The following is a 9666-nucleotide window of genomic DNA, read 5'->3' as shown; positions in this document are numbered from 1 at the left end:
ATCTTGCTAACAAACATGTCACATGATGGTGAAAGTATTCGTGTTTTGGTTGATTTCAAAGGTAGGCCTATAAGATGGGTCACACGCACCACTCTTTCAAATTCACTGACACTTGTTGCTATGGATGCCATCAAGCACAATGCACAACACGTCTTTATTGCGAACAATAATGTATTGTCAAGCCACTTTGTTCCGACAGCTTCAACTTGGACTGAGGGACACCCAAACAGCCATTGGGAGAACAGTTAGCAGATTTACAGACTTCCCACTTTTGATGTGAGGCGACAGTAGGCATACCATTGTCCACTGTAAAGTAGCCTAATATTATACAACATTTGATGTCATCATAGTCAGAATCACACAGGCAACCTGACATTAACAAACAGCCCTGTCATACTGCGATACGATTCAGTTTGACCACTGATTACATTCCCCGATAACTTAAGGTCAATAAGATGTGTTGTCACTTTGTTTTTAAATAGGCTATGCATTTTGCATGATGGTCTAAAATTAAACTCAATCTATGCTAGCTTTGGAGTAGCAGCAAGACTGCTAATATTAGAGTTAGCAGCACATTAAGAACCAATGTTTTTACTTTTAAACATTCCAAATTCCCCAAAATACATCCAAAATGCAACCAAAAAAAGACACAACTTGGAATGTTTCCAAGTAGCATTTCCCCCTTTAAACCAATTCAAAATGGCAACCAGAATGTTACAAAATGCCTTGCTAGTTTTCGATAATTCAATTAAAAAAGGTGAACTTGTTGCTAATAGTCTTCTAGGCCTAAATAAAGGTTAGCGCCTATGTAGAGAGCGTAGGCTAAAAGCATCTGTCTATGGATTTACAAAAAAGAATAGTTATAAACTAGCTGGATAGAAGATAGTCAGGAAGTGTGGTTTAAATGTAGTATAGGCCAATTTATCTAAAAAACTTTATTGGTCCTTTTTTAATGTTTTGCCACCTCAAATTAAAGGTAGGCCTAGAGGGGCAGAACTGTCCTGTTAGTGGGACAATGAGCTAGCCTTGTTAAAGTAAAAAAAAAAAAAAGGCTACGCTCAATAATTTAAAATTAACGACATGGTTGATTTTGTAAAGAGGAAATTCACATTTTGATAACCAAAGGCCCTAGACTCTTGTCAGTGAGACGTTGACATAGGCCTACTGCTAGCTTACAGGTGGTTGTTGTTGTACACTGGTATGGATTGGACCGTAGGCTACTGCGGATTGACACCAGACAGCATTTGAATAAAAGTCGTCGGATACATAATTGCAAGTTATTGGATTGGAAACAAATAAGAACGCAGACGAAGGAGATACAACTCTGGACATGTAGACACAGTCCTCCGAAGTCTCTCAGGCAAAGTCATGGGAGAACGAAAAAAGGAAGACGGTAGCCTTTAAGGGTAAGAGCAAATCATTTGTTAGTTGTAGTAGGCTAAAACGTTTATGTAGGCCTTAAGGCCTATGTTTGTGGCGCGCGGCAGCCAACGCTGTAGATATTTTAGCTAAAGTGTGTGTCACACTTTCATGCTTTTGTGATTAATACACTTTTGTAGGCATCTAAACCATATGAATTTGACGTGTTACTGGTGTTTGTGGTGCAGACAAGTTATTTATTGGTCCGTGTAGGCTGACTGGCTTACTGTTTTAATATTCCTCCAATCCAAAAGTTATCAAAAGTGGTCGTTTGATAGCCTATTTATGGAGTTCTTTCACTTTTACAGATGGCTAGCCATGACTTTGGAACTATTTTCTTATGGGGGCAATTGATTAGCACGACCAAATCCTACTTAATTTTAAACAATTTGATTGATTAAAATGTGTTGCACCCCCACTGCAGCAAATTGGAATCAAATGATTTCAAATTAAAGTAGGCCTATTTGGTCGTGCTAATCAATTGCCCCCATAAGAAAATAGTTCCCACGTCCCTGAGGCTAGCCTATATGGATCTGTAGCAACTTTGAATCCAAAACCTAAAATTGATGTGCATGCACTCAGCTGGCAGCATGCATAATAAAGTTCTAACACTACAGATCTGCTTTGACTTTACCATTTGAACATAATTATGTTCAATTCATGATCACTTCCATCCATATTGATCCTTCTGACCAAATTTTTCCCAATTCATCAATTCATTGCGTGGACTTTAAAATGTCAGATATAGGCTAAACGTCTGTAATGTATTATTAGAGAAAAAAAGAGGCATATTTAAGTTAACCATGTCAAAAATGGACACACAAAAATGTGTTGATTGATTGAGAGTAATTGCGTATCACAGGAGATGACTAAGAACTGTCAATCAGTTATATTTCAGAAACTGCAATCGGTGAATTTAAGCCATTTTTTTGTAAGGCTACTAAAATGATCTTAATGATTGTGATACATCTTAGAGAGGTGTTCATTGAACGATAGGCTATTGTCATTTTGGAGGCTGTAGTTTTTGATGCTGTTGTAGGCTATTGAAGTGTAGGCCTATGGGGTGATACTAACAGATGTTTCTCTAAATGCTGTCTGCCTTTGATTTGATTCAATTTATTTCAGACATATCAAAAAAAAGAAAAATGAAAAGCATGAAAATACAATAAAAAAATATGTTCAAATGATTTCACAAAAGAAATAAAAATAAACAAATAACAAATTGAATTGATATGCCTGAAAAGGAGTAGGAAGAAATATAAACTTATTTGATCCTACCCCTTTTCCACAGCTCAATAACTTATATTTATTATATTAGCTTCCTGTGTTCTTTATAATCCTTTTTACAGATCTATACAATTAGTTATACTATATTTGATACAATCCATACAAATATACAACTTGATACTATAATCTCTTTATATTTATACAATCCATATATCTATATCTATTATATACATACATCTATACAAAACATATATCTATTATATGCATTTATACAATCCATATATCTATATCTTTATATTTGTATTGATATAGAGTGGACAAAATATTATACAATCTAAAAACTGTACATGTTTGAGCTATGTTGGACTTGACAAACTGTCTACTGAGTAGTAGATCAATGACTCAAACCAGCTTCCTCCCCATGCCAATTTGAAGGATAAATGTACAAGTTTCAGAGGAGCAGCATACCCCCTGCCTTGGGAACAGTCATTGCACAAGGATTCACAATGGGCCACATTATAATTGTGATAGTGTATAGTCTAAGGGTAGTGCTGATTACTTAACCTACCCTGTTAATGCATTGGGCCAGAGCCTCTCTTAACTCTCTAAAGCAATGTGAACCGTTATTTATATGGACATCAAGAGCCCAGGGACAGCTTTTAGTTTTGCCATAAAGAGTCAGTGTAAGGGAGAAAGGCCAAGAGGTTTAGATTCTTCAACAAGAAGCTCTTGATCTCATGCAACACTCAGCCTGCTGCATAGCTGATCTAGGGCACACTACTAAGCAGCCAATTCTGCCGTACCCCCATTGTGAATCGTGGCCCTTTTTAAAAATGCATGTTCGCTCTTGGCTCTGTATCTTTAATGAGGTGTGTCTGAAATATTTGATAGCCTGGTGCTCATTTGAAAAACAAATACGTTTATTTTCATTAATATTTGATACGGAAATGAATATATGTAAAACACGTACATTAATTAGTCTGTTTTGATCAATTGTCTCTGTCTAATACAGAACGAGTATTTCCGCACAGTAACTCCCCACAGGCTACACTGCTGCATATCATTCTCTGGTGCTTCGGAGCAAAACCATTTAACTTTCAAAGTGTGATTTAGCATCTTTTAAGACTATGCACACTCAAAAGAAACGATCACTTTCCACTCTGCATCAACGCACATTTGTAAAAAGGATGTAAATTTAGAATGTGTTGCTTGAAAGATGAATTAATAGGATGTAGAAATCACAAATGTGGCATTGCAGTTCAGAACTGACAACAGAGAACTGATTTTTTTTTGGGCTTTACAGTCAGCTGAAGTGGTGGATAATTTGGGTTAAGCAACCTGGGGGTAGTTTGATTAAGCTACTTGACTTCAATACATTTAACTGTTACATTTTTAGTACAAGAATTACTACTACCAATGACAATAGTGAAGGATTCTGTTTTTCTGCTCTGCAACTCTGTTCCTGGCAGTGAGGGGAAGCAGAGACAAATGCAAATTGAGTACATTAAAAAAAATAAAAAATCTTGACCCTTGGCTATGACCTACGGTGGCGCTGAGCATTCACCAAATAAAAAAAAGTTTCACTGCAGGATCTCGTAATTACGAGATAATATCTCGTAATTACGAGATAATTATCTCGTAATTACGAGATAAGGATCTCGTAATTACGAGATAAGGATCTCGTAATTACGAGATAAAGATCTCGTAATTACGAGATAAGGATCTCGTAATTACGAGATAAGGATCGCCCTCTCATTCATCAATAACGATGTCTGTGTGTGTGTATTTGTGTGCAGACGAGGTGAACCTAGCCATAGGAAAACGTAGGCAATAGCCTTGGTTTCCGGACTACAATGGGCCCCATAATCAATAAACTTATTTTAAATATTTGTTTAGGCTACTGTTCATTCATTAATCAGCGATCGCATCGGGTAGGCTACTGAGGGACACACTTTCGGCTTTACGCCCGTGATCAGCTGCTGAGGTCCGACTGGGCTTTTCTCCTGAATAGTCCCAGTGACTGCATATCTGCACAAAGTTGACATGGCTATCATTGTCATGCCCTCCTTGTAGAAAGTTCTTATGTGTTTGTATGAGTCATGGATTACACCGAGTTTAACGACTGCATTTAATCAAAGCATTCAATAAAACTGCGTTCCGATACAGTAACAAACAGGAGGTAAAAGTGAACTAGCCCACCGGGCATTCTGATTGGATGAGGCAACACAGTACGGTGGCTCCGGTGGCTCATAATGAACAAACTGCATATACAAAGTGAAAGTGTGTCCCTCATTTCCCAATGCGATCGCTGATTAATGAATGAACAGTAAACAAATATTTAAAATAATTGTATTGATTATGGGGCCCATTGTAGTCCGGAAACCAAGGCTATTGCCTACGTTTTCCTATGGCTAGGTTCACCTCGTCTGCACACAAACACACACACACACACACACACACACACACACACACACACACACACACACACACACACACACACACACACACACACACACACACACACACATCGTTATTGATGAATGAGAGGGTGATCCTTATCTCGTAATTACGAGATCCTTATCTCGTAATTACGAGATCTTTATCTCGTAATTACGAGATACTTATCTCGTAATTACGAGATACTTATCTCGTAATTACGAGATCCTTATCTCGTAATTACGAGATATTATCTCGTAATTACGAGATCCTGCTCTGAAACTTTTTTTTATTTGGTGAATGCTCAGCGCCACCGTAATGACCCTTGCCCAAACTGATTATTTATTTTTTTAATGATCACACAGACTATGGACATGGGCGTATGAGTTTGCTCGCTGTACATCTTTACTTCCACAAATACCAGCAGTCATAGGCTGCCGACACGTCAGCCGACATATTTGTTTGTTCTTAAATTTGACACTTCTAACACTTTCACCTCAATTCATCACATACACATCAACTCCTTTAACTTTGCTCACATGTGAACTTAAACATGTGCACTTTAATTTCAACTGCTGCTTTCAATTTGTTCACTGCTTAAATAAATGCCACTTTAAAGGGGACATATTATGAAAAACCAAACATTGCCGGTGTTTGGGCACACTGTTTAGGTTATTGGCGTCCCTACCAGCACACACAAGCTTCAAAAAGACAAATATGCAGTTTCTTCTGGGACACTTATTTCAAAAAAGGGGGGATTTGAAGGTTTATTCCAAAATACACCGACTGACGAAATCGGTCGGTTTTCATTATCATAACTACTCCCACGGGAAAGCTCACCAGAAACTCGGCAGTTGATTGGCAAATCAAGATGCCCCGTTGGTAACCACACACACCTGGCTGAGCCTCCACTCGCTCATGCAACAACAAGCTGCAGTGTGAGCTCAACCTCAAGCTACCATCACACCCCACCCTCGAAGCACACTAGGGCTGAATGGATTTACTTCATTTTTTGTTAGGCTATCTCCAGCAAAGGTTTGCAATCTGTTAGTGTGATCAAAGCCTTTTTACTGGAGTGTGGAGGAGACTGTGCCAGGAAGACTGAGAGACACCATCCGCCCGAAATGTAAGTAGTCCTATTTTAAAAATAATTCTGTCCGTTTGTTAGTTCAATGTCTGTAATGTGCTTTATTTTATCCCTCCTATAATAACCAACACCGACTGAAATGAGAGAATGCGGGGTTTAGTCGTTAGCATTAGCGCCTGCTAGCTTTACCGTTAGCTTTATGCTAACGGTTAGAGCTGTGAGTCTTTTGCAGTGACTGTTATTTGGCTCTTTTGTGAGCTCACGTTAGTCCTGCCGTGACAGCCCCTGTGTTAAAAAACAGACGGTGAAACTGTAGGGTGTGTTGGAAACTGAGGAGTATTTTTTTTAATAGCTTCATCCTGTTACCTGCTAGCTGTCTGATTGTATAGCTCAAGTACACACCGCAATAAGTCTGCGGACAGTGTGTAGTACAAGCAGCAGTAGGCTTATTACATGATCTCCAGTGTAATGCACACATAGACAGGAATACTGTAAGTTGTCTCTGCTGGTGTTTGTTTCCTGTCCATTATATTTCAAAAAGCACACAGTATCACTCAGAACTTGTTGCTTATTGAGCCAGGGCTATACTGAATTTGTTGTAGCTTTGCCATAACAGATGTACGATGTAGGCCTATACGTCAGCTAGGCTACATGATGTAACATTGAATGTGCCATGTTTTACAGGTATCTGAGTGACCTGATGGAGCCACCAAGACCGTCACACTATCCGTTCCTTCAGAGGAGGATGTGTTCACTGGGTGGGACAGGTGGTCTTCTTCAGGGCCAAACAACAACTGGACAGTTACATAAAAGTTATGGCTTTGCTACTGCTTGATATGTACACTTCATATTTTCATTCCACTGGCTATGAATAAACTGCTTTATTTTTAAGGATGTTTTTGGTATTTTTAAAATGTAATGATACTGTTTTATCAGAGAAAATCTTCAGCGAGATGAAAATGTGAGTTTCAAGTAATCCTTTACTACAGGTAGCAAACAGTGACAGTAAGCAACACAATACATTTTTTAACGGTAAAACTTTATTATGAATGAGTGATCACAATACAAATGATACATTATCTACTAGATATTGAAATGTTGTCAGATAATTTGCAGCTCTGACAAACCTAAAGCATAATTATTTCAACCATACATTTTACAAAAGATAATGCCTTTCCAGTGAATCTTGACATGATTCAGGATACATTCTTTTCCATTATGGTTACTGTACATTTTTACATGTCAACTCAGCATCGGTTCACAACCAAAGCTTTTTCACTCCACTGGGCTGTAGATCATTCCACAGACCTGTAAAGACAAACGTAAAACAGGGTGTATGTTACCAGTTTACAGAGTTTATGCATAAATACTTAGCTCAAATTATGTTATTGACTGTGACATAATTAAACAGTATTTACCTGAGGATAATGTCAGGGAAATCAGAAATCTTGATGCCATTTTCACAGTTTTCAGCTCAGACTCCTGTCTGAACAGGTTCAGTTGTACATCTTTTAGTTTAGAACTGGTTTGTGTGCCGATATTTGTGGTAGAAATGAAGCTAAACATGTTTACATTGGTCTCCATGCTGCATTGGCCAAAAGTAAACAAAACTGACAGCTGGGCGTGTGCCATGCCCATGTAGGTAGGTATAGAGTAAATGAGCAGGGCGGTGCATGCACGCCCATGTAGATCTGACCAGTCAGAGCAGACTAGTATTTTTGCGAAGGGGGGTAGATGTCAAAACCAACCTTTTGAGATAGAGGCAAAAGAAGGCTGGAAAAGGCGATGAAGAAATGGGCAATGGTAGAAAACTAATGTGTTTTTTGAACAATAAACCATGAAAACCTTTTCTAGTAGACCTTGGAAATACACCTTTAAAACCGAGATTTAGCATAATATGTCCCCTTTAACTATAACTTGAAGTGTTTCAGTATTTCAACTTCTAGTAGCACTTCTAGTAGCGGTGTTGGGAAATTCGATACACATAAGAATCAGGATTCTTACCCTTTGAAAATCTGAAATAATTCATGAGAGAATGAACTCATCAGAAAAAGCATAGTATAGCGCCCCCAATTGGAATATGATGTGCACACTCTTTTGATATCACCTTTGTAGTGGAGCACCCTCACTTCAGCACAAACAAATGAGACCAGTTGAACCACTTTAAGCAGCACTCAAACACAACAGAACTCCCAGCCAGTAAAAAAAAAAGAACTAAATCCACAGTCCCCTATTCATTCTCATAACACAAAACCTGTGCCTGTACAGTGTTTTGAATAAAGATGGCTTTCAGAGCCACAGCAGACAAGCTGTTCTCTACTACTAGAAATTATATGATAACAACAACACAGCCGAGCGCTCTGCTTTATCGACTTCCCTCCTCACTGCAGAACACACACATCAATTTCTGTTTCTGAAAAAAACAAACAGTTAACCATTGATGTTGATTGGGAAATTCACACGTTCATTTCATTCTTCTCACTCAGAGAGAAGGAATAGCTCTTCTAGCTTCCAAATTAATGCTTTTTCCAATAGGACAAAAAGCTCAGTACTGGCATCTCAAGTTACCTTCAGACCAACTAGCTAGACTACGAGTTATATACATTAATATCTCTTATATGAAATCAAATTGAATCATATGTTTCCAATAGATTACCCATAATCTAGTTTCAGGTTACATATGTGTGTTGATTCACTGCAATCCGAGTGTGTGAATAATATTCAAGACATTCAAAGTCTTTTAACATAAGCCGATACAAACCTGTGAAAACTGTGAAATCACTTAACTTATTTTGTCATCAAGTCCAACATAAATGGGTGTGGCGAGATCCTTACCCTCACTGTTTCAACAGGCAAACGCAGAAAGGCTTTAAGATAAAACAGTGCAATGTATCCCATCCCCACCAGATGGCTACAGAGACCTGTGTGACCAGTGGAGTAATACATGGAAGGACCGCTGGAGTGCAGAACTAATACACCGGCCCCTCGGATGCTACTGGCGGGGTTGCAGTGTTGAGAAGTGTGATATATTCTCTCTGGCAGCACCTCGGACAGCGCCAATCTGGTGAGTCATACTGCCACTGTATTCCGGATGTTTGGTTTCAGCAGCAGAGGCTGGTGCGGTAATTAATAACCACACATTTACTGTGTTGGAGGGACCGAGGTCTGGGAAATGGAGGTTGTTTAACCTCTCTGTACCTCACCAAGACATCACTCAGAGAGTGTAGCGACTGCTACAAGGAGAAGGGTGTGTCTGATTGTACCAATAGAAGCAGATTTTTAAGTTCACTTTGTTATGCAAAATGCACTTATTCATGGGTTTTAAACATTCATGTGTGTCCCCTGTGTGTCTAGAGACTCCCAAATTATGACAAAAACAACCTTCTGGCATCTAGACTGGCAGTTAGATTCAGGCCCAATCAGAGCAGGCTCGGCTATTTGGAAGGCGGTGCTTAGAGATTTTTTTTAAACATTACTCGATGAAAACAGTTTCTAGA

Source organism: Ammodytes marinus (genome assembly GCF_949987685.1).
Source record: "Ammodytes marinus genome assembly, chromosome: 17".
Classification (NCBI taxonomy): domain Eukaryota; kingdom Metazoa; phylum Chordata; class Actinopteri; order Uranoscopiformes; family Ammodytidae; genus Ammodytes; species Ammodytes marinus.
The sequence above is the reverse complement of the archived record's forward strand: the minus strand, read 5'-3'. Positions refer to the sequence as shown.